General features: G+C 41.5%; 1 protein-coding gene across 4 annotated transcripts in view; it reads right to left on the minus strand.

The window, feature by feature from the left end:
* Window positions 1-19,839: 19,839 nt before the first annotated feature.
* Window positions 19,840-24,241, minus strand: part of SUPT3H (SPT3 homolog, SAGA and STAGA complex component) — a 465,747-nt gene continuing 461,345 nt past the window's right edge. For 2 of the 4 annotated variants that reach the window (XM_070586121.1, XM_070586133.1), the window contains one exon: window positions 19,840-21,359. The gene's annotated coding sequence lies outside the window, so the exon portion shown is untranslated. Of the gene's footprint in view, window positions 21,360-21,748; window positions 23,765-24,241 lie in introns of those variants that run through there. The other 2 variants (XM_070586115.1, XM_070586134.1) reach the window with 2 other exon arrangements.

Below are 24,241 nucleotides of genomic sequence, written 5' to 3' on the forward strand. Positions count from 1 at the left end.
CAGCTTCTAAGCCTTTTCAATGGATAGAGAAAGAAAATGTTATTTTTTAAGAATTTTAAGAATTTTTTTAAGAATAAAGAAAAGAATTATGAACTCATATTAATTTCCTAATGTGAATTAAAAATGATAAGAAGGCTACTAAATGAAGTTTAAGATTTCTTTGTGGTTCTTTTTGTCCCAGGAACATATCTTACTAGGGATGCATAATCAAAATACTATGTTTAAAGAATGACCTGAAGTAATTCTTTTCTCTGTGTGGATGTATCACCAACTTCATAAACCATTAAGATTATTTCTTTCTGTTTGAATAATTTTTTTTAAGCCCCCCAGCACATAGTTGTATATTCTAGTTGTGAGCGCCTCTGGTTGTGGCATGTGGGACGCTGCCTCAGCATGGCCTGATGAGTGGTGCCATGTCTGCGCCCAGGATCCGAACCAGTGAAACCCCGGGCTGCCAAAGCAGAGTGCATGAACTTAACCACTTGGCCACTGGGCCAGCCCCGTTTGAATAATTTTTTAACATTCATTTATAAGCTCAATCACATCTCCTCATAATAGTTATTACTATTGGGAACTTACCTTATTCATTTCTAGTTTGTTTGTTTATATTGATCTTCCCCGTTAGCAGGCAAGCTCCATAAGAGGAAGGTCCCCTTCTCTCTTATCCCCAGTATCTGGAATAATTCTTGGCACATAATACACCTACAGAAGTTGCCCACAATGTAGAAATTGCTGAGGTATAGGAATATGTCCTCCCAACAGTGGGAAGTAGGCCTTGTCATCCCCATTTAACAGATGAGGAGATTAGGGCTCAAACAGGATCATTCCTCATGCAAGCCTGCACGTACACTAACAAGTATAGACTTGAGTGAGGTTGGGCTGAGGGATAAGATGCTGGATTTGCAGTTATTCCAGATGTGGATGAATTTCACTGCTGAGTATAGACACAGAGGCCCTAACTCTTTGTGTTCTTGGAAAAGGAAGCTATAAAGTAGCTATGCCCTACTCCCATACCATAGGTCATGGCCAAAACCCTGCCCTCTTGGATTTGCAACAAGAAAAAGACCTTCTCCCAGAAGAGGTTCCTTGGGGTGGAGGGAGCACTGATGTGGAGTTGGAGGCCTGCTGTAGAGATCTGGCTTCACTTATTGGCTGTTGTGTCCCCGGCAAGCCACACAATCTCTGTGGACCTCAGTTCCCTGATTTGTAAAATGGGCTGACGGTCTTGGCTCTGATCCCTTCTCAGGATTGCTGTGGGAGGAACTGAGGCAGCAGACGAGCAAGCCCTTTCTGTCTGGAAAAGCCTCTCTAGATAGAGGTGGTATTATCGTGCCTCCCTCCACTCTCTTTGCTGGTAGCATTTTAGGACAAGTGTGCTCTCCTTTGCCAAAGGCTTTCAAAGAATACACTAACCCAGGAGACAGGCAAAACACTTTTTTGGAAGACATCATCAGATGTAAAACAAAAAACAACCGAAAAACAGGGAGTGGATGGAACATTTGGCTTTTGGTGATTACTTACTGTGGTAGGAAAAAAATCTTCAGAATAAACAAGAGAGTTAGAGATATGCTGATGAGCACTGACGGCAGTGTAACAGCGGAGCCCACTCCCTGACCGCGTGCTCTGTGCCGGCTGCACCTCTGGCACTACCTCAAAGCCTGGTGGTAGGAATGACCACCTCCATTCTGTGCATGAGGAAACCCAAGGTCAAAGAGGTCAAGTGACATGCCCAAGAGCAGACAGCTGACCAGGACCAGAACCAGAACTCAGTGTTGCCTCCACGTCCAGGGAAGTTGAGCAAACTGTATTAGGCCATGGGGGAGAAAATCACACAGTTAATAGTGAACCTACACTGAGTAGGACGGCACTTTACTGGACTGAGCAGACACTGCAGAAGCTGCATCCTCCGTGTGCTGCTGCCGTGGGGCACGGGCTTGGCATATTGAGGACTCGAGGGATGAAAGGAGAGAGGCTGTGTCAGAGGGCCTTGGATGATCTGCAGGAAGATGGAGGGATCGCCAAGTTTGCAGACACGGTAACAGCCACAGCGGCCAGTGCCCATATTCGGCTTCATGGCCTCAGGGCCCAGAGAGCAGTTGCTGGTTTCAGAGGAAAGGGAAGAAGTCCAGAGCAAGTCAACAAGAGGCCGCATGGATCCATTCTGGGAGGTGCAGTAGCAAAGGCTGCCATTTGACCTTTTCCATCCCAGGACCAGGTAAAGATGCTAATGCTCCTCCTGGTTCCATCACAGCTGATTTCATGGGAGCTGGATCAACAGGAGTGGGGAAACCCGTTCCAGGTTTGGTTCCAGCACACATTTATGACAAGCCCTCAGGCAAACCCACATGGCGAGCCCTCTGTTTTCTCGACTCTAACTGGACAGAGATGCAAGATCACCGCTGAACCCTTCCTGAGGCTCTCAGGAAAAGGTCTAGAGCTTTGGCCAGGTTCTGTCATTCATTTGCCTTGGAGCCATCTGACAGGAGAGAGATTGCTGCTGTTTTTAACCCCCACCTTTGCCTCCCCGACTGCTCTGAGCCCCTTTCCTGTCTAGAGCCACCTGGGGAGCTCCAACTCACTCCGCGGTTCAAACTGGGTGGCCGTGAACCTCTCTGCACCCCAGATTTGCCTCTATAAAATAATAACAACAGTATCAATCTCATAGGGCTATTGTGAGGATTAAATGAGTTATAAATAAATATATACGTGTGTATATTTTAGATAATGTGTACCTTATTATAATAAGTAATAATATTTTAAGTACTTTTAGACAGCTTTTTCTTTCTCTTTTCGCTAATAAAATTCTGTCCCTTTCTCTGACTTCCTTTCTTCTGTCATCATCAGAACACAGATGACAGGAGTCAGTGACACCTGGAACTTCTAATTCAGAAAGCTTTTCTTGAAACCACAATAGGGAGAAACGTTTTCCTCTGGTTGGAGAGACAGTGAAAGAGAATTATGGCTGCAAGTTGCTGGAGTTTAATTATTACATATAATTATACATTTATTATATATAAATACTTGTGTTAGTTTTATTTTGCCCTAGAGGGGAATAAATGACTTAATTCTCTTTCCATTCTTTTCCTGATTGGAAATTTCGCTCGCTGACTTCCCTGCCTATTTCTCTCTTATAAAACAGATCTCAGGTGCTGAAACCTTGCAGCAGAGTGAACAACTTGAGGAAATTGGGGCTTCTGCGGAGAGCAACAGGCTGTTGCTAGGGAGGGCTCGAGACAGTGGATGTGTTTCACATCCTTATTCCTGCCTCGTCGAGTCCAGTGGCATGTTATTTCCACTGGGTGGGAGCCAGCGCTGAGTTCCTCCCTGTTGTGTTCAACCTCGAACATTTCTCTGCGATTATGTTTCATCCAGGGATTAGCAAAATGCAGAGGGGAGAAAACCTGAGAAGGTGTTTGGCACGGGGGCTCCGTGCTGCGTTAGCACAATCCGCGGGCGTTCGCGGCTAATTGGAGAGCAGCGACACACAGAAGGGCCTCAGAAGCTCCCAGGAACGCTTCGGCTTAGGTTACTGCAAATGGTTTATTTATTGAGTGTCAAGCTTTGTGTGTGTGTTTTTGTTTGTTTGTTTTTTATAACCCCCAAAGAAACTTCAAATAAACCAGCAGTTCTCACTGCCTCGCCCTGTCTGCACCATCGCACACGATCTGGGAGCAGTGAGCTAGCAGCTCAGTCTTCTATTCTGACTTGCCAAGTGTCATCGTTCAGGCTTGATTTCTTGAGGAGACTCCTGAAAGATAAAGTTCTGCTACCCAAGATCTGCTTTTGGCAAAAGAAGTGCAAGGGGGGAATTTCTGAGCCAGCCTCAGGCTGTCCGTGGCCCCCTCTTCAAGTCTTCGGCGTGGAGCTGGGCAGCCGGGGAGTGTCCATGTGAGGTGAAGAACAGTGTCCGGGGCAACTTCTGGGCGCCTCACCACCTCCTCTCTTCACCCCAGACCTGGCCTCCCTTGTTGTGTCGCTGCTAGCCTTGAGCATACAGCCCTTAGGGAAAGAGATGTCAGAACAAACAGAAGCCAGGGAGAGAGAAAAAGGAGGCTGGCTTGAGAAAGCCAGTCCTCTGCGGGCCCCGGAGCCTGTGTGCAACAGCACCCCCCCCTCCAGCTCTCAGAACCCAACCGTTTACAATCCTTCTGGGGGAACAGGGGGGAAGCAACACTTTAGCAGGTACTGAGCTGCCACCAAGCTGCTACAGAACCAGGAGCTCCAGGTCAAGTTTCTTATTAAAACTCCAAGACTGTGGCTGCATTTAAATGGTTGGCAGCACAGCTGAGTGCGTGAGGTCACCAGCTGGGTCCATAAAAACTGGGTGAGGGTTATAGTCCTGGGAAAAACCAACAAGTCTGAGACATCAAGAAGACTTCAGGAGAAGGCGTAGACAGATTCAAGCTGCAACCAACAGGTCTGAGATTGGGATACGTAGCCAGAGACTGAAGTGTGACAGTGGAAACAGACACAAGTGTGAAGGTGGGGCCAGCCGGTAGACCAGGATTTCACAAGAAGCAAGAGCAGCAAAGTGAGCAAGGGTCCTGGGATCAGTCTGGATGGTGTGTCTGAGGGGGTGCAGAGTACAGCATCTTGCTGGGATTATTTGGCTCAGGGGGTTCCAACACTCTGCTTAGGAGACACGGAAACCAGAGCACGGGGTCAGGCTCCATCTGGATCAGTAAGCCCCACCCTGACTCTGTCATTGCTTCAATATGCAGTTTATCAATATCAGGTGAACGAGGGCAATATATCTTGAGCTTCTTTTGAAGATCAGAAAAGGAAGAGAAGCATTCAGGTAATAATACGTTCTTCTTGGAAGCCTCAGGAAGCAGGATTTGCCTGACGTGAAGCTGCCCATCGATGCAGAGGTTCTTACCCCGATATTCAGTTCACTGCTCAGTGACTGATTAGACCGTCAGAGGGCTTGGTCCAGCTGCCGGGGATGGGTTCCGGCATCAGTCTTAGCCTCTTCTTTACAATCTCCGTCAGCCCCAGCTGATCCAGTGCGACTACTACTTCCCACTGTCCCACCTTCCTGTTGGCCAGATCCACGACTTTCCATAACAGCAGGATCAGCTCCTTTTCATCTGAGCCAAGCTTGGCCCCAGTAGTGATCCCAAAAAGCACCACCATGTAATCTGGAGATGCTGTCATGACCATAGGTGGGGAGGGGGAAAAGGGGGGTTGGGAGCTGGTGAGGTGGGGTGGAAGGGACCACAAATGGCCAAAAATTGCTCCTTCCTTTGGAGGAAACTATTCTTAAATGCATGCCTTTAGGCCAAAGGGGATCATCTGAGTGGAATATTGGAAACGGCTCTGAACTTGCTATCAGAAGACCTGGATTCTAGTCCTATGCTGTCACTTACTAGCTCTTGGCAAGCAATTTAACCTCTTACAGTCTCTAGTTTCCTTAGCTGGAAAGCACAAGGGTTGAGCATATTATGTAAAATAATGCAAGAGAAAGCTTTAAAATTACAAAGACATTTAGTGAGTCACTTAGATTTAGAATGAGGAAAATAAAAGCTACTGACGGAGACCTGGTGGACTGATTGCAAAAATATCCACACTTTGTCACCCTTCCCTGTCCACACCCTTTGCCATGTCACTTTGCAGTTCCTCTCATAAAGAGACAGAGCCCATTTTCCAACCCCTTGAACCTGGGCAGGCTTTGTGATTTATATTGGCCCATAGAATGTGGCAGAAATGACACTGTCTGAGTTCTGTGCCTGGGGCTCAAGAAGCCTGGTGTGCTTCCTCACTCTCTGGAATCCTACCACTTCTGTGTGAAGAGCCTCGGGCCAGAGGGTGAGACCACATGGCGAAGAGCCCAGCTGTCTTAGCCACGGCCATGCTAAACCAGACACAGCCATCTGACCCCCCAGTGTCCAGCCAAGAATAGCAGAGCTGCCTACCAATGAGACGCTAGCCAAGTAAGCTGGCTGAGACCAAAAGACTTCCAAACTCACCAGCAATAATAAACGCCTATTGGTTTAAACTAGTGAGTTTTGGAGTGTTTTGTTATGTGGCAATAGCTAACTGATACAGAGCTGGTAGAGATTATAACAAAAATTAATCAGAACTAGTGATGAACTCTGCTTTGATGAAGGCCAAGGTCAATATCTCAGGCAATGGCAGCACCCCACGCAAATTGGTCACAGAGAGAAGCAGTATGAAGGCCAGCCCTGAGGGGCTCCTCTCTGGGCCACACTCTTGGGTAGGAGGATGGAATGACACATGAAATAGTGTCTTGGTCAGGTCTTAGGTGGGTTTACAATATTGTAAGAATAATGTAATATTACTTTAGAGGAGGCAGTCTCTGAAAGGAAAGCCAATGTTTATGTGAGGTTTATAAAAACACTATTTTAACAAGTGAATTCTTTCTGTGGAATCTGTTAAACTAATATGTGGCATTGTAAATATAACAGTTCGAAGTCAGAATCCCTATTCTTGATTTACAGATTTACCAAATTAACATCCTTCTTGCAAAGACAAAGAGACTTCCCAGTGAGTTCAAACACCATGTGGGATCTGCAGTGTAGCCTCTGCTGCGAGGCATCTGTGACTTCAGTGGGGGATGATGGGCAGAAGGAAGAAACGGACAAATGCATGGGGCTGGAGTCAGTATGACTAGTGGGAGTCAGGGCTGTCTCCATGGAAGATGTGCACTAGTCCAATCACTGTCCAAGTGGCTGTGGTAAACCGGGCTCTGGGCTGGGGATCTGTGACCAAGCCTGAGCTACTGAGTGGGGCCTAGCAGGAGGCTCTGCAGAGGCATTAGTCAGGAGGTTGGCTCCAAGGGACCTTCCCCACAAAGCAGAAGCTGGATCTCAGTCAGAGGGTCAAGAGCAGGAACAAGGGTGTCCTGGGGAGGGGGGCGTTTGATGGGATGGGTTCTTGCATCATCTCAGTGGTCTGGAAAGGACCCCCAGGAAGCCGAGGATGAAACACAAGAGTCCTCTAGCACTGGTGAGAATGGATGTCATGCCAGGCTTGGTTGGGACTGGGGTAGCCAACACTATAGGCTGATGACTCTGAGTTCTTTTGGAAGCCTATGGCAATCACGGATGGCCACTGAAAAGGATTTGAGCCATCACATCATTCTGTGTGACTGGTGGACATCACTGGGTCATTAATGGCAGCGAGGCCTTTCCCAAAGGACTTGCAGAAGGAAGTGGAGCACCAGTGGGTCCATGCCCAAGAATCAAAATCCTCTCCCCAAAAGATCTAGAGCATCAGGACGGGGGAAGAATGGATGTGCAGGGAGAAGCAGGCTCCTGTTGCTAAGAAGATATCTACCACCTTTGGGGACAGGGAAGGCCAGTGCCTCAAGTTCCTGGGCCCATCTTGGAAAGTGGGACTGGATCTTATAGGGTTCAAGCCTTCTTCCTGCTCGAAACTCCAGTGATCCCATGATATGATGGTAGCTTTAAAGAGAACAGCTGGGCCACCACTCACATTCCATTTCCCCCAAATGCAGAACCAAATAGCCCCTTAATTTGAATGGAACACAGTTCTCTCTGTAGTACTAGTTCTGCAGGCTTCAGGCTAAACGAACATGACTCCTCCTGAAGCTGCGGCTGATGCTGGAACTTTGAAAGCTTCCAGACTTGCTGTGTAGGATGAAATAACTTATTCTGTAGCACTTTTCCATAGAAGCAAAGACACCATGTATATTCAGGGCTGATCCAGCCAACATTTCAGCTGCAGAACTCTGCCCCTTCAGTATGCCATGTGCTGATTCCTCCAGGGCCAGTCCCAGGGCTGCTGTAAGCATACACAGCGACTTTGTACAAGCCACAAAAATGTGTCCACTCAGGGCAGAAGAATTACAAAATAGTGCTCCTCCAGGTAGAGAAATCAGAAACAATGGTCCCTCTGAGTGGATCCTGTGTTGGCTGACATAGCTCCTGTGTCAGGACACAAGGTTTGGCAAGTAGAGAACAAGTTGGAAGTTAGTCCCACGTGTGCCCCCCTGGCTTGGTGCCTTCGTGCAGCGCACGGTCTGTACACGCCCGCCCAGACCCATCGGCTGCCCAGAACCAAATGGCCTGACATCTTGTTCCAGCAGGGCCTGTGCCCACTAAGGACAGGACAAGTGGGGTTCAAAATCGATGGCACGGAGGTCTGAAGAGAGTTGGGGGGTGGGGAGAGTTCGAGGGCATGAGGAAAGGGGTCCTTCATAAGACACATTCTCCTGTCCTGCCAGACTTCTTTGAACTTTTTGCCACTTGCTAATTAAGCGACTGAGGGGACCCAGGTGAGCTGGAGGAAACCCCTGTCTTTCTCCAACAGCTGGAGCAAAGTGGTTATTTTCTGTAAGACAAATGTGGGTAACGAACAGAAAAAAGGCCAGTGGGCAGATCAAGTTCTATAAAAAACACATGCAAACACTGCACCCTCCCCCCGCACCATGATGTAGGCTCACAGAGATGACAAACCAAGTGTGTGAGACATGTCCTGTGCAGGGACGCATGTGACCCTCAGAGCTGCGGGGGGAGGCGCAGTTCAGCACAGACCGCATTCAGGATGAGTTTTGTTTCCCTTCTGGTGCTTCTCTAGAGCGAGCTGGCAAGTGAGTAATTCTACTGTTTCTTGCTTCTCAGCACCAGTGACATCACCACTAAATAAGTCAGGGAATCACAACCACATTTCAAAGAATCATTCAGTTTTCTCATTAAGATTCTATAGGAACTTTTTTTCCACAGCGACAGCCTTGCCAAAACAATGTTAAAAATAGCCCTGGTAATACTTTTCACATTTGTAGGCAGTCGTGAACGTTTAACCGCGTATATGTCCAGCAGATGCACATAACTTTAGAATTAGGCACTGAATTCTACATAGTAATAGAGAGGACATATACTTGCCAAAAAGACCTTTCTAAAAAATGAAGCGAAAAACAAACCTTGGGCTTGGTTAACGGAGGGGAAGCAAAACCTGTTAGCCACTTCATTTCCTTGTAGGAAAGTGTTTGTTCAACGCATAGAATATTTGGGGGTAAAACGTGTGTGTGAAAAAAAATCCCAAAGTAGTTAAATCTGGATATTTTGACTCAGTCAGCTCATATGGTGAATTCCCAAAATTCAAGGGCCTGATTTCTAACTCTCAAAGGATAGAATTATTTCTGAGACGGGCAGCATCCTGTGCTTGTCTGGGCCTGCACTGCTGGGGAAAGGGACAGGGTTTGGGTTAAGTTGGGAAGTAGTTCGGTCAGGGGTCCCCCTGCAGAGAGGATGTACTAAGTCTGATAGCCTGGCATTTTTCAGCAGGATACCGGCCCACAGAGAATGAGACCCTACCTAGAGAGGTAATGAAGTAAAACATATTGATTAAAAAATGCAAGTACCACACATCAGTAACTTTATTTGGGGGGTGTCCTTAGTGAGTTCCAAATAAAGGCCTGGCTTCCAGAGAAGGGGCTGAAACACTGGCCAAGGTGGCCTCTGAAGACTCTTTTCACTGTTGGGCCCACTCGACATTCCGGAAGTAGACGAGGCGCGCTCCCCTGCACGCAGAGTATGGAGACACGGATGTTTCCTAAGTCTCAGCTCGACTTTGTCAGCAGTTGGAACTGATCAATAGATGATAAAGAACTGATGTCTTATAAAGACAGCTCTTAGATGTAACCATCAGAACTTGCTGGTGAGCCTTGGCTAGAAGTTTTTAATCTCCAAAAGCCCATCTACAAATGGAAGTTTTCCTGCTTTTCGGGCAATCATATAGATGGAGATTAACCCTCTTCTTCCCCCAGGCCCTAGAAATTATTTTGACCAAACTGTTTAAGTCAGGGGTTTCATGTAGACACAGCTTAAATGAGTCATTAAGAATTTTATTGGTTAAAGTGAGCGTATTTTTTTCCTAGTAGACATAATGACATAACAGTAATAAAAATGTAATATTCGAGTAATTGCTGTAATGTAATTATAGTTTGGTCATAAAGCAAGATTAGAGGTCTGGGATGGCTGTTCTGTGGGTGTGTATTTTAACGTCTGAATGCAATCTTCGAGGTGCCTGTCCTGTCTCCCTGGAACACTCGTGCAGTTCATTGCATGACGAGGTGGCCGGGGGCCCAGCTGAGCCAGCATTATCTAGGCGTCCTGTTCACCCTGGCTGCCCTTTCTGGATACTGGCATCCTGCCTGCCTCAGACACCTAACCATCACAGTAACTGAAAACAGCGTTTCTGGTCCTATAGAAACAACAAAACGGGAAATAAAGGCGGCCAGAATCCTCATTGGGGAAGGGACAGATGGAGTCCGGTGCCAGCCTGGAACAGCCACCTCTTTGCACACACGGCACTGTAGCTCTGGGGCTCCCTGTGGTCTAAGGCTCAGAGCTCTGCTCCTGTACGGCTCCGCCGTGTGGCAGGGTCAGCTTGTTCCGGCTTCCGGAGAGAAGAATAATTTCTGGATTGAGTCTCAACAAAAAGAGCTGAATTAGGCATTTACCCAAAGAATATTTTATCAAAGGACCTGTCATCATTGGCGATATTCTTTGAACTGTTATAAATGAATTTCTGTCTGCGTTTCTTATTTAATGGCATTGCCTGAAGAAAGAAAAAATTTAAGCAAAAGACGAGCTTAACCATTAGTGAACCAAAACAATGAAAATACATTTTAATTAACAATATTTACAATGAATGAAAGAGTACCAGGTTTTTTTGTTACTGGCTTTCCTTTGTAATTAATAAGTTATTTGCGGGGAGATAATTTGAGACTATGTAAATATCCACTCCTTATCAGTCTCTCTCTTCTGTTGATGATTTTTTAATGCCATGACTCAGTCCGTAGTTATTAGTTGGCATTCTAGGGTCAAGAAGAGCTGTTACTTTCTCCTCTATTTATTTACTTATTTATATTGACGGACGCAAGAATGTTTGCTTTATTCCACGGTTGATAACCTATTACTATCATTATTTATTTGGATTTTTAAATCGTCCCAGATTTGGCCAGTGGGAGCCTCTTCAAGTTCCCCTTTTTGAGCGATTCCTTATTTTCTGGTGAATTACGATGCTCCAGGCTCATTTTTCCAGGCATCTTCCCCTGAGTCCCTGGAATCAGCCATTTCTCCAAGGAGACGGAATATCAGTGAAGAAGATTTAGAAACTAAGATCTGGGTACTGGGTGTGAAAGAACGTCACTTTTTAAAGGTGTAAAATCTCTTTTCAGTGGCATGGGTCAGTACTGGAGGAATTTAGGGTGCTTAGAAAGAGCTGAGCATGAGCCAGAGGGGAAGGCTGCCTTTGGATGGTGAAAGAAGCGGAAATCTAAGAGGAAATCAGCTTCCCATCCCCAATAATACAGATGTGTCACAGAGTATGCCCATCACCATCTCAGCACATCGATAAGATCTGTAGGCTTTTCTCCAAGCAAATCCTGTTCTCTACGCCTCTGCTTGCTCTTCATGTCTGCTAACTCATGGTTCAATCCCACTTCAACAATGTAGAATATTTCACAAACATAACTTCTTGCCAACATCTGCAACTTTAAATATCCATTGTCTCAAATGCCCTCTTTTATGGATATAAATCACACCCCTACAGAGGCCAGTAATGAACACAGTTACTACCTGCAGGGCGTCTGTGCCTCATCGTGCCTTCTCACATGCCACTTCAGTGAGCAACGTGCAGAGTCTGGTTCTAAACCCTGTTTTTTTTTTTGAGGAAGATTAGCCCTGAGCTAACTACTGCCAATCTTCCTCTTTTTGCTGAGGAAGACTGGCCCTGAGCTTACATCGGTGTCCATCTTCCTCTACTTTATATGTGGGACACCTACCACAGCGTGGCTTGCCAAGTGGTGCCATGTCCGCACCCGGGATGCGAACCGGCAAACCGTGGGCCGCTGAGAAGCAGAACATGCAAACTTGACTGCAGCACCACCGGGCTGGCCCCCGGTTCTAAACCTTGATCTGTGGTCTTGTTTGGCATGTGGTGACTGCTGAGCAGGGTCCTCAGGGAAGGTGCGAGAGCCAGCTACACTGAGCCTGAGGTGGCAACAATGGCCAGAGCAAGGCTGCATGGACAGGATTTCCTCTTTCCTTTAGCTGAAGTCAAGGGAAAGCAAAGCTTGGGATTTGATGGATCCAGGAGGGTTGTTGGCTTTTACTTGGCATCTACACTCTTGCTGTTTGAGAAATGTTATTTTTTCCCTAAACTTCTTTCTCATTAATCTTGTGTTAAGAGTGGGCTAACCCTGTTAAAGTTGGGTAGGCTGCTTCTCTTCCAATTAGCATATATTTCCATAAGTGTTGAGTGGAGAACGGGAGGGAAGAGGCAGAGTTTCTAAACTATTGACCTGGAGGGACTTGTACGAAGGTGTGTCTGACATGAGCGTAATACAACTGAAAAGTTTAATACAACTGAAAAAGCTCCAGTAAATGGTAAGTCCTGTTTGGCTCTGATGATTTATGCTAAGCAGAATAAACTATGATGGAAACATAAAATATTTCTAAGCTTACACTTTAGTCACTCAATACACATAAAACTCAATTTTCTTCCTTAAAAAATAGATATTTAGAGCACTGAGAAGCTCCAGAGGAAATTAGGTTATTTACTGTCTTTCTGTTCCTCCACACCACACATTCTAAGTTTAAGGGTCGAAAATGCTTTGATATTCTCCAATGAATGGTACTGTTGGATGCCCCTATTTAAATACAAATCCTACTATTATATCCCCTACTATTACATTAAGTGACTTTCCTTTCCACCTACAATTTGAAGGGGGATTGTCACAACAAGGCTTCAGGAGCCAAATTGTTTCATTGTTCAAGTATTGACAGGCTGGTTGCCTGACCAGAAAATGCAGAATTAAACCAAGGAAGCTTATTTTGAGAGCAGGGCTGTTGCCCTCTACGATATGGACGACCAAGAGGTAAACAGGAAGTGCTGAGTTAGCTCGGGTTACTCCTACAGGCACAGGGAGAAATAAAATCAGTGTTTACCAAATGGAAAAGCACAAAGTTGGTACAGAGAGAAATGCTATTTTCATGCTTCTAAAAAGGTATTACAAATAACACAAAGTTTCAAACCTATAATTAAAAACTATTTTTAAAAAGCTTTGATTAAGTTTCCTTCAAAAATAGACACTGTAGGCGGAAATAAATTTCTTAAAGGTCTGACTTCCACTTATGCTGGTTTTCCCTAATCCATACTCTAGGAATGCCCCTCTTAAATAACAGACTTCAAGAGTAGGAAGTGTGCCTTAGAGTCATTGAGCAGAAGTTCAACACTCTCACTTAATAGATGGGGAATCCAAGGCCCCAGAGTTAAAGCAATTTATCAAATGCCATATTGCCTGTTAGGGGCAGGGAGAATTCAGTATCCAAATCACTCATGAGGCAGGAGTTATGGACAGACGGAATTTCTTAGTGCCAGACCCAAGGAGGACAAACACCTTGTGGTGAAGGAGCTAAATGCATTGTTAGTGTAATTTTGACTACTGAAGCCAAAAGACTGGTCCTATGGGTCCAAACTGAGTAGACTCCCCCAATCTTCAGAATCTCTGGACACCAGCTTTCCTCTTTTGGTGTCAATACCCTCAACTGAGAAAAGAAAGGACTCAAAGAGGTGACATGATCTAGGGAAATAAAGAACAAATGAATAGAAATAAAGATAGATTACTTTGGGTGAGAGTAATTCATAATATTTAAAAACCTCGTAGGGTTGTCTAAGGTCAATTAAACTTTAATAACCCAGATTTCAGACCAACATCAACACTCAAACCAGGAATAGCAGTAGAGAAGAAGGGGCAAAGTACGACATTAGGTAGTTCAGAAAAGAACACCTACTCACGGCCAATAAACACACAAAAAATGCTCAGCCTCAATGGCATTCAAAAATGAAATAAATGCAATGGTCAGACTTCCCCCTTCTGTAAAGTAGAAAAGATTAAAAAAGGGTGATGATATCTACTGTTGGTGAAGGCACAGAGAAATGATTTGCAAACACTGCTGATGAGAATGCAAACTTGCAAAACCTGAATGGAGGGCCATTTGGATATGTGTCAAGTTTTTTAAAAAGAAATACCTTCGATGCAGCAATTCCAATTCTAGGGATTTACCTTAAAGGAAATAGAGATTTCCACAACTAGTTTAGTGGGTTACAAATGGACACAAATTCTTTGCTGTTCCTCTTATCAAGAGGTAGAGTCTATTTCCCCTCTACTTTAATCAGGACTGGCCTTGTGACTAACTGAGTGCAAAATATAGCAGAAGTGATGTTGTGGGACTTCTAAGCCAGCCACACCCTAAGAGGACTGGCAGTTTCTGTTAAGACTCTTTTAGAAGCCAGTGGCCTTTTAAGTCCAACTTCTCTGAAACTACCATGCTGTGAGGAAGCCAAAGCTTGTCAAAAGCAAAAGGGGAGATCATGTGGAGGCCTGAGGCTCCAAATCTCCCAATCAATGGCCTGGTCCAGCTAGGCTGCCAGCTGAGTAACTACCAGATGACACCATGTGGAGCAAAGAACTACCCAGTCAAGGTCCACTGAATCCCATACCCCAGAACCCTGAGAAAAAGAACTCAGTGTTCTTTTGGGGTCGCTTGCTATACAGCAAAAGGTAACTGAAATAGAAATAGGCAGGGTCACCCCACCAGGTAAGGAACCACACCAGCTGAGGTGTCTACTGAGGGCTAAGGGAATATGGCCTGGCTAGAGGGGGGAGGAAGTTATAGATACTAGCTATGACTGTGGTAATATTAGCTAGTTACAGACACGATGACAGTTGTGGTTAGGAATATTTCTTCTTTATTTTAATATGCATACAGCATATCTGTTTAGTTATTAAACAATTTTTTAAACAATTTTTTCTCCTCCTCCATTCTCCTATTATCTAACATAAGAGGTATTAACAGTGGTTAGCCATATATCTCAGTTTTCTTTTTTAAAGATTGGCACCTGAGCTAACAACTGTTGCCCATCTTCTTCTTCTTTTTTTTTTTTCCCTGCTTTTTCTCCCCAAATCCCCTCAATATATAGTTGAATATTTTAGTTGTGGGTCCTTCTAGTTGTGGCATGTGGGATGCCGCCTCAACAGGGTCTGATGAGCGGTGCCATGTCCGTGCCCAGGATCCAAACCGGCGAAACCTTGAGCCAGTGAAGCAGAGCGGGTGAACTTAACCACTTGGCCACTGGGCCAGCCACTATTTCAGTTTTTAAGTTACAGGATATCAAAGGGGGAATATAACTCAGAGAAAAGAACAAAAAACATCACCCCAAAAATGGATGCATCATATGGGACTTTATACCTTTTTTAAAAAAATAAACTTTACTTTTTGTTTCTAGAACAATTGTGAAGAAAATACAAAGGCCCTATATACCCGACACCCAATTTCTCCTATTATTAATATTTTACATTAGTATGGTATATTTGTCACAATAAGGAATAAATTATTACTCACTGAAGCCCATACTTTATTCAGATTTCCTTAGTTTTTACCTAATATCCTTTTTCTGTTCCAGGATCACATCTAGAATACCACAATACATTTTTATCATGTCTCCTAAGGCTCCTCTTGGCTATGACAGTTTCTCAGACTTTCCTTGTTTTTGATGACCTTGGTGGTACGGAGGAGTGCTGGTCAAGTATTTGTAGAATGTCCCTCAGCTAAGATTTGTTCGATGCTTTTCTCATGATGTGACTGAAGCTATGGGTTTTTGGGAGAAAGACCGGATAGGTATTTATATCCTTTTTGGAGGACAAGGTTAGCATGCATCATGTTAGGTGGAAGCATTTGCTACTGTCTTCATTTGGAGGATTTTTTAATACAGTTAAAAGAGGTGTGAATGGGTGCCAAGTTGACAAAGGGCAGACTGTGGTTGTTGGTACTCTGTCAACTTGGTGAAACTGAAACTACTTTTCCTGAATCCCCTTCCCCACATGGTTCTGAGTCACAAGTGGCCAAAAGAGAAAATTATGCAAGATTTGGAAGATGGAAGTGATGTAGCTATTAATGCATGAAGTTCACTGTGGTTAGAGGCAGTGACAGGCAGACACAGAAGGGGTGGCATTCTAGCTCGCCCTCACTTTCCTCCTCACTTTCCCAACAGCGGCTCCAGGCTTGCTACGGGACGCTTGGCGGGACCACAAGGCGGCCGTTACACAGAAGCATGGCTTCCTGCAGACCTTCCTACGAGCCACGGCTCTGCAGCCACTTTGGCAGGTGGTTGTGCTTTGCTTCTCAAATTGATGGGCTGGTGACTTTCTCTGATCCCCCAACTTTCTTCCTAGGCTTTCATTTTCCCAGCTCCTCTCACAACTATGTAAGATCTGATTCGTATAATAAAATATTTATCCCATGATGCACAGTGGTTCTGATACTGTGACTGAACTCTGACTGATAGAACAAACTGTGAGAGACTAATTCTTAACCTGAGAACAATTATAAAATCTGGACAAAATACAAAACATCTGTGTAATAGTTTTCTACGCTGCTGTTGCAAATCACCACAAATTTAGTAGTTAAAACACCACAAATATATTATCTTACAGTTCTATAGGGTAGAAGTCTGGTAAGGGTCTCATGGACTAAAATCAAGGTGTTGGGAGGCTGAGTTCTTTTGGGAGCTAAGATAGTGGGGATACTTTTAGGAATAAGAGCAAAGCAGAAATATAATAACCTTAATTTGACTATCCCCTCAAGCTACCTGTCAGAAAATTAAATGCTCTCTGGAAGAAATTATGATCCTGAGCTTTTACAGTTTTTTTCATATACAATGTCTGGCATTCAATAAAATACTCTGAGGCATAGCAGGATACAGAACCAAAAGACTGAAAACCAAGAGGAAAAAACCCAGACAACAGAAACAGATCCATAAGCAACCCGGACACTGGGGGAATCAGAAAGAGACTTGAACTAGATTGTTTTTTAAAAAAGAATCAAATGATGACTGTATAACTGAAAAATAAAAACAAAAAACTGAAATTGTGAATTCAATAGATGGGTTTAGTAGAATTTTAGATGCAGCAAAAGAGAAGATTAATAAAGATGGGTCAGTTGAGAACATCCAGATTGAAGCAAAGAGAAAAGGAGATGAGAAATACAGAAGAGAATGGAGGAGATATGCTGTACATGGTGAAAAGTCTGACATACACATAATGAAAGTCCTAGAAGAAAAGTGGCTGAGAATGTTAAAAAATTGATGAAAGATATCAAGCCACAGATTCAAGAAGTTCTACAAACTCCAAGAAAGATAAATACAAAGAAAACTACATGTAGGCATGTCATACTACCACTCCCAGAAAATAAAAGAAAAAAATCTCAAAAGTAGCCAGAAAAAAGCAGACATATTACTTTCACAGGGGGCAAGAAAAAAGCTGACAACCAAATGACAGAAGCCAAAAGACAAAGAAAATAATCTGATATGTACAGAAAATAATGTACATTGCGTAATGGCAAAACTTTGAGAATATCAAAATATCCAATAATAGGATATAATTAATAATGAATTAGCTGTACTATAAAATACTCAATGGTAAAAAAAAATGGCATGGGAGAGTGTAACAATAGACTACAAAGAAGTATGAATGTATTTTTTTTGTGTATGGGTATTAAAATGTCAATAATGTTTAGTCTTAATGTTAAAGGACTGTGGATTGTACTGTATTCTTTGTGCTTTTCTGAGTCTTCTAGGTTTTTGTTTGCAATAAATGCATATTTTTGTAGGTAATTAGTTAAAAACAATTATAAAGAACAAGTTAAAGTGTTTAAAAGATAAAAATAAGTTAAAACCAAGGAATACAAATTAGTATGTTAAAAAGCTATAATGAGGACGAGAATGTAGATTTAAATATCAATAATTACATTAAAAGCAAATAGTCTAAACACCTCAACAAAAAGGCAGAGATTGTAAAACTGGGTGAAAAACCAAGATCCAATTATACGCTGTCAATGAGAAAGACATTCTAAATATAAAGAAACAGATACGTTAAAAGTAAAAGGATGTTAAATCTATATACCATGCAAACACTAATCAAAAGAAGGTAAAGTGGCTCTATTAACATCAGACCAGTATCAGACATCAGAAGATAATGTGTCTGCTTTTCAGAACATGCAATATTCTCAGGGATAAAGAGGGACATTATATAATGCTAAAGGAATAATGAATCAAGATGACAAGTAATTCCAAAGTGTGTATGGAACTAAGAACAGAACTTCAAAATACACCAAGCAAAAACTAAGAAAACTTAAAAGAGAAATACAAAAAGCTGTAATTTAAGTTGACAACTTCAACACTCCTCTCTCAGTAATTCATTTTTAAAAAGTAGAAAATCAGTAGGTATATAGAAGAACTGAAAAACACTATCAACCATCTTGACCTAATTGACATTTATACAACACTACACTCAACAACTGCAGAATACACATTTCAGTGCACATGCACATATTCTGGGCCATAAAACAAACCTTAACAAACCTAAAAGAACTGTCATCATACCAAGTATGTTCTCTATTATAAAATTAAACTAAAATTTAATAACAGGAAGATATCTAGAATATTCCCAAATATTTGGAAACTAATCAACACATTTCTAAATAAGCCATGGGTCAAAGAGAAAATCAGAAAGGAAATGAGAAAATATTCTGAATTGAATAAAAATGAAAATACAACACACATCAAAGGTTTTCAGATATACCTAAAGCAGTGCTTAGAGGGAAGCAGACAGCATGAAAATGCTGACAGAAAGGAAAGATCTCAAGTCAAAGAGAAAGAAGAGTGAATTAAACCCGAAGCAAGCAGAAAGAAGGAAATAATAAGGATAAAAGCAGATTGACACTGAAAACAGGGGAAAAATAAAGAAAAATAAACAAAACCAAAGGCTGATTCTTTGAAAAATCAGTACACTGATAAACTCTATTCAGACTGAGAGAAAAAGCAAGAAGAAACAAATTGCCAATCAGGAATTAAAAATAGAAGCATTATCACAGATCCTACAGCTATGAAAATAAGGAAATTTTACAAACTTTATGCAAATTAATTTGTTAAGTTAGATGAAGGACAAATACCTTGAAAGATGTAAGCTACCAAAGTTCTCTCAAGAAGAAACAGATAACCCAAATAGCCTTGTATCTAAGGTTACTCATAGCTAAAGACTTTCCTACAAAGAAAACCCCAGTCCCTGATAGCCTCACCAGTGAGTTCTACTGTACTTAAAAGAAAGAAACAATACTCATTCTACAGAAACTCTTTCAGAAAATAAAAAAGGAAAGAGTAATTCCCTACTCATTTTATAAGGCCAGTATCATCTGATCTAAAAACTAGAAAAAAGACATTACAAGAAAATTCCAGATCAATAATCAATATTTTCATGAATACAGATGTAAAAATACTTAACAAAAATATTAGTAAATGAAGTCCAGCAAAATATAGTGAGATTAATACATTATGACCAAGTGGCATTTATTCCAGTAATGGAAAGTTGGTTTGACATTCAAAAAATCAATCAACGTAATGCACCACCAAAAAAAGAAAAACTATATGATCATCTCCAAGGATGCAGAAAAACCATTTGATAAAATTCAACATCCATTCATTATAAAAACTAAGCCAACTACTAGAAAGGAACTTCTGTCAATGTAATAAAGAGCATCTAAGAACATCATACAGCTAATTTAACGGTGAAAGACTGAATACTTTATCCCTAAAATCAGCAACAAAGTAAGGAAACTGCCGAAGTTTTATCCAAAGTGGCTAACATCATATTTAATGGTTAAAGACTGAATGTTTTCCCCACAAAATTGAGAAAAAGACAAGGATGCCTGTTCTCATCACTCCTGTTCAACAGTGTACTGGAGATCCTAGTTACTGAAATAAGGCAAGAAGAAGAAATGAGAAGAATACAGATTAGAAAGAAAGAAACAAAACTGTCTTTATTTACAAATAACATGAATGTCTATGTAAAAAATTCCAAAGAATATGCAAAGCAAACCAAACAACAAGCTATTACAGCTAATAAGCGAGATCAGCAAAGTTGCAGGATAAAAGGTTCATATACAAAAATTGATTTTATTTCTACATATTAGCAACAAACTGGAAATTTAAAAAAATTTTAAATCTTTCTTATAGCATCAAATGTGAAGTATCCATGGATAAATCTAACAAAATATGTACTAGATGTATATTCTGAAAACTATAAAAATTAATGAGGGAAATTAGAAAAGACCTAAGTAAATAAAGAACGCTATCACGTTCATTGATTAGAAGGCTAAATACAGATAGGTATCAATTCTCTCCAAATTGAGCTGCAGATTCAAAGCAATTCCAGTCAAAATTCTGGTAAGCGTTTTGTAGAAACAGGGCAAAATCTAGAAAAGAACCTAGAAGCAAAGAACCTAGAATAAAAAAAGTGATTTTTGAAAAAGAAAAGCTGAAGGATTCATAAGACCCAATTTCATGACTTAGTAATTAAGACAGTGAGGTTCTGGCATAAAGATTAACATACAGATCAATGGAACAAAATAGGATCACATATGCATGGTCAATTGATTTTAGACAAAGATGTCAAGGTAATCCAACGAAGAAGGGATTGTCTTCTCAACAATTGGTGTTGGAACAGTCGGACATTCACATGCAGGGGAAAAAAAAAGGGAACCTCAAAAATATACTTTTGTGTATATTTATATTATATTCAAAAATAAACTCAAAATGAATCAAAGACCTAAAAGTAAAAGTTAACATTTAAAATGTCAAGAAGAAACATTGGAGGTGAACTTGGGTTACATCAAGATTTCTAAGAAAAGACACAAAAAATAGGAGCCATAAAAGATTAAAAATTGGACTCCTTCAAAATTAAAAATTTCAGCTCTTCCAACTTCTTGACTTAAAGAAAAGTCAAGACCCAGACTCAGAGAAAATATGTGAAAAACACATTTCTGTATCTAGAACATATAAAGAGCTCTTATATTGTATTAAGAAGACAACCAACCAATTTTTGGAAATAGACAAAAGATTTGAACAAACACTTCAACAAAGAAAAGATACAGATGACAAATGAGCACATGAAAAATACTTTATATCATTAGTCACCAGAGAAACACAAAGTAAAACCATGGTCAGATACCACTATCCACCTATTAGGATGGCTAAAATTAAAACAAAACAGCACAAATAAACAACAGAATGGATCATATCAAATACTGGCAAAGATATGGAGCAACTAGAAATCTCATATTTCTGGTGGGAATGCCAAATGGTACAGCCACTTCAGAAAATACTTCAGTTGTTTCTTATAAAATTAAATATTCACTTGCTTACGACCCAGTAATCCCACTCCTTGGTGTTTACCAAATACAAATAAACACAGAAGTCCACACAGAGCTTTGTCCATCCATGTTCATAGCAGCTTTATTCTTAATGGCCAGAACCTGGAAACAATTGAAATGTCCATTCAATAGAGAATTGATAAACAAATTATGATGCATCCACATAATGGAATATTACTCAGCAATAAAAAGAAACTACTAATACACACAACAACATGGGTGAATCTCAAAAACATTATGCTAAATGAGAGAAGTCAGACACAAAAAACTTAACATCCAAATTCATATAGAATTATTCCATTTTATATGCTATTCTGGAAAAGATAAAACTATAGAGACAGAAATCAGACCAGTGCTTGCCAGGAGTTAGGGATGGGTGGGGGATCAATTACAAAGGAACATGAGAAAACTTTTTGGCATTCAAGTATTTTCATTGTGGTGGTGGTTATGTAACTGTGTTTATTTGTCAGAAGTCATTGAATTGAATGGACTTTTTGAATTGAATTCAGAAGTCACTGAAACAGAACTGAATATTTCACTACTTAAGTACTTCACATGAAGTCACATATATAAAATAGATACATCAAAAAGTTTGATACAATATTAATGAAAACCTAACTATATCATAACTAACTCTTGCTTGTGGTGCCCAAATTTCTTTCCTTTTTTTTTTTTTTGAAGACTAGCCCTGAGGTAACATCCCTTGCCAATCCTCCTCTTTTTGCTGAGGAAGATGGGCCCTGAGCTAACATCTGTACCCATCTTCCTCTACCTTATATGTGGGATACCTGCCACAGCAAGGCTTGATAAGCAGTGCATAGGTCTGCACCCGGGATCCGAACTGGCAAACCTCAGGCTGCTGAAGTGGAGCACATGAACTGAACTGCTATGCCACCGGGCCAACCACCTAAATTTCTTATTCTGTTGAATTTTGTGATTTAGGAAGTACTAAAATGTAAAAACATTTAAAAAAAGATTTATATTGGGGAACAAAGCTGAATAAGTTCGGAGGACTTTGGAAAGTCAAGGGAAGCTTACGGTCGAGGCATGGAGTAAGATGACAAGCCAGGAAGGAGTGAGAGGAACAGTCAAAGGCTGGAGAAGAACCAGAGTACAATGGCATGAGCAGAGTGTTGCAAGGATCTGCAGAATTAAGGACTGGTCATTTGTTCATTCATTGAGTAGAATACCGACCCATGTGCACTATGTGTCAGGCTCTGCTCTAAGGGCTGGGGATACCACAGCAGACAAAACAGACCACAATCTTTAATCTCAGACAGTCTACATTCTAGAGGGAGGAGATAATAAACAAAATAAGTAAGTCTATGAAATGGTATGTGAGTGTTAGAGTGAAAAAAGGAATGCAGGGAAGGGGCATATGGTGAGCCAGGGCCGAGGTCTGTGTGTCAGTGGTTAAAGGGTGGTGAGAGAAGGCCTTAATTGAGAAAGCGATATTTGAGAACGGACTTGAAGGCGAGGGAGCCAGGAGGACAGCTTTTAAAGGTGGGTGCTTATAAACACTGAGCGCTCATGAGGAACTCAGCAAACACCCATGTACTTTGCTGAGACTCATTTAGCTTCAATAATGACATAAAAAGATACCATTTAATATGATAACTGGTTATGACAGTTTATAAAAATGATTTACAGAATAAATATAATCTTCATTCAACTGAACAAGAAACATTGGAAATTCAACGGAAAGAAAACCACAAAACTACTACCACCCCTCCTCTCTCAAACCTGCCCCTCTTTCAATTTTCATTACATGTGATTCTGGAAAAGCCAAATGGCACAGTCTACTATTAATAAATTTTTGAGTATTATTAGCTGGGAAGGGGGTTAGAAAAAACAGGAGGAAATAGTCTATCCATATGAAAACAATAATCACATAATATTTATTGTCTGGGATTGAAATGTTTCAAAAACTCAAAGTAATAAAATGTCAGGAAAAGCAAAACTTCCTAATGTTAAAAAGATCATAAATTTTTCTCGAAATAAGACATATGAAACAAGTTCAGGTGATACTTTATGTCAAAGGAAAAAAATACCCTTAAATCTAAGTTAAAGAAGCTCCAAACCGGCACAATCTACTCACCACAGAAGAGCTGAGGAGACGACACAGTTACAGCAGAAGCACAGAAAGGAACAGGTTATCTTTTTTTTGAGCTTGAGAATCACTTTTCAATGTAAACAAATTCAGTGACCCATGCATTCTATAACTGGTACTTTTGCTACCTCTTCAATGAAAAAATAAGTAATGTCAAAAAGCCACCAGGATTTTAGTATCACTATTAAAGGAATTTCTATTTTATAAGTCCCAACGACACATATGTATATCTTTAAAACAGGGCGGCACCTATCTGGGCAGAACATGTTTATTTAACCTACAGGTAATATCATCCAGGTGGCCTCCTGAGCCCCTTCCAGAATTCCACAGTCCCCCACAGTCCGTTGACTCACTGGGAATTGTAGATTCCATGTTGACTGCTTGGCTTTCATAGGTGCTAAAAAAATTTTTTTGCGAATGAATGAATGAACAGAGATTAAAAAAACAGACATTTTAATTGCAAGCTACTCTTGAGTGATAAACTGTTGCTTCCAGTTCACAAAACCTGATTATTTTCTGTCTGAATAGATTTTCATATTTGCTTTAAGTTCAGTGGACATGTTATTTCCATGACCTTTAGGGAAATTTCATCCTAAAATGGTGCGTTGTCTTTACAGTAAACTAGTGGGAGAACTGGCAGATTTTCAAAGATGGTACTACATAAAAAAATAGCGAGTAGGTCTATGACTCTTTTTCAAGTTTGTACAGGTTCAGGCGGGACACTGAGGTTCTTAGGTCTGTAGTAGTACAAATGTGATTGAGGTTGCCTCTCTTTCTGAGGTCATTAACCCCTTCAAACAAGACTGCAGTCACAGCGACCTACTCATACAGGCCACAAGAAACCGGATGCACGGCATGTTTTGAGTTGGTTTCT

This window comes from Equus przewalskii, chromosome 19 (genome assembly GCF_037783145.1).
Source record: "Equus przewalskii isolate Varuska chromosome 19, EquPr2, whole genome shotgun sequence".
NCBI lineage: Eukaryota > Metazoa > Chordata > Mammalia > Perissodactyla > Equidae > Equus > Equus przewalskii.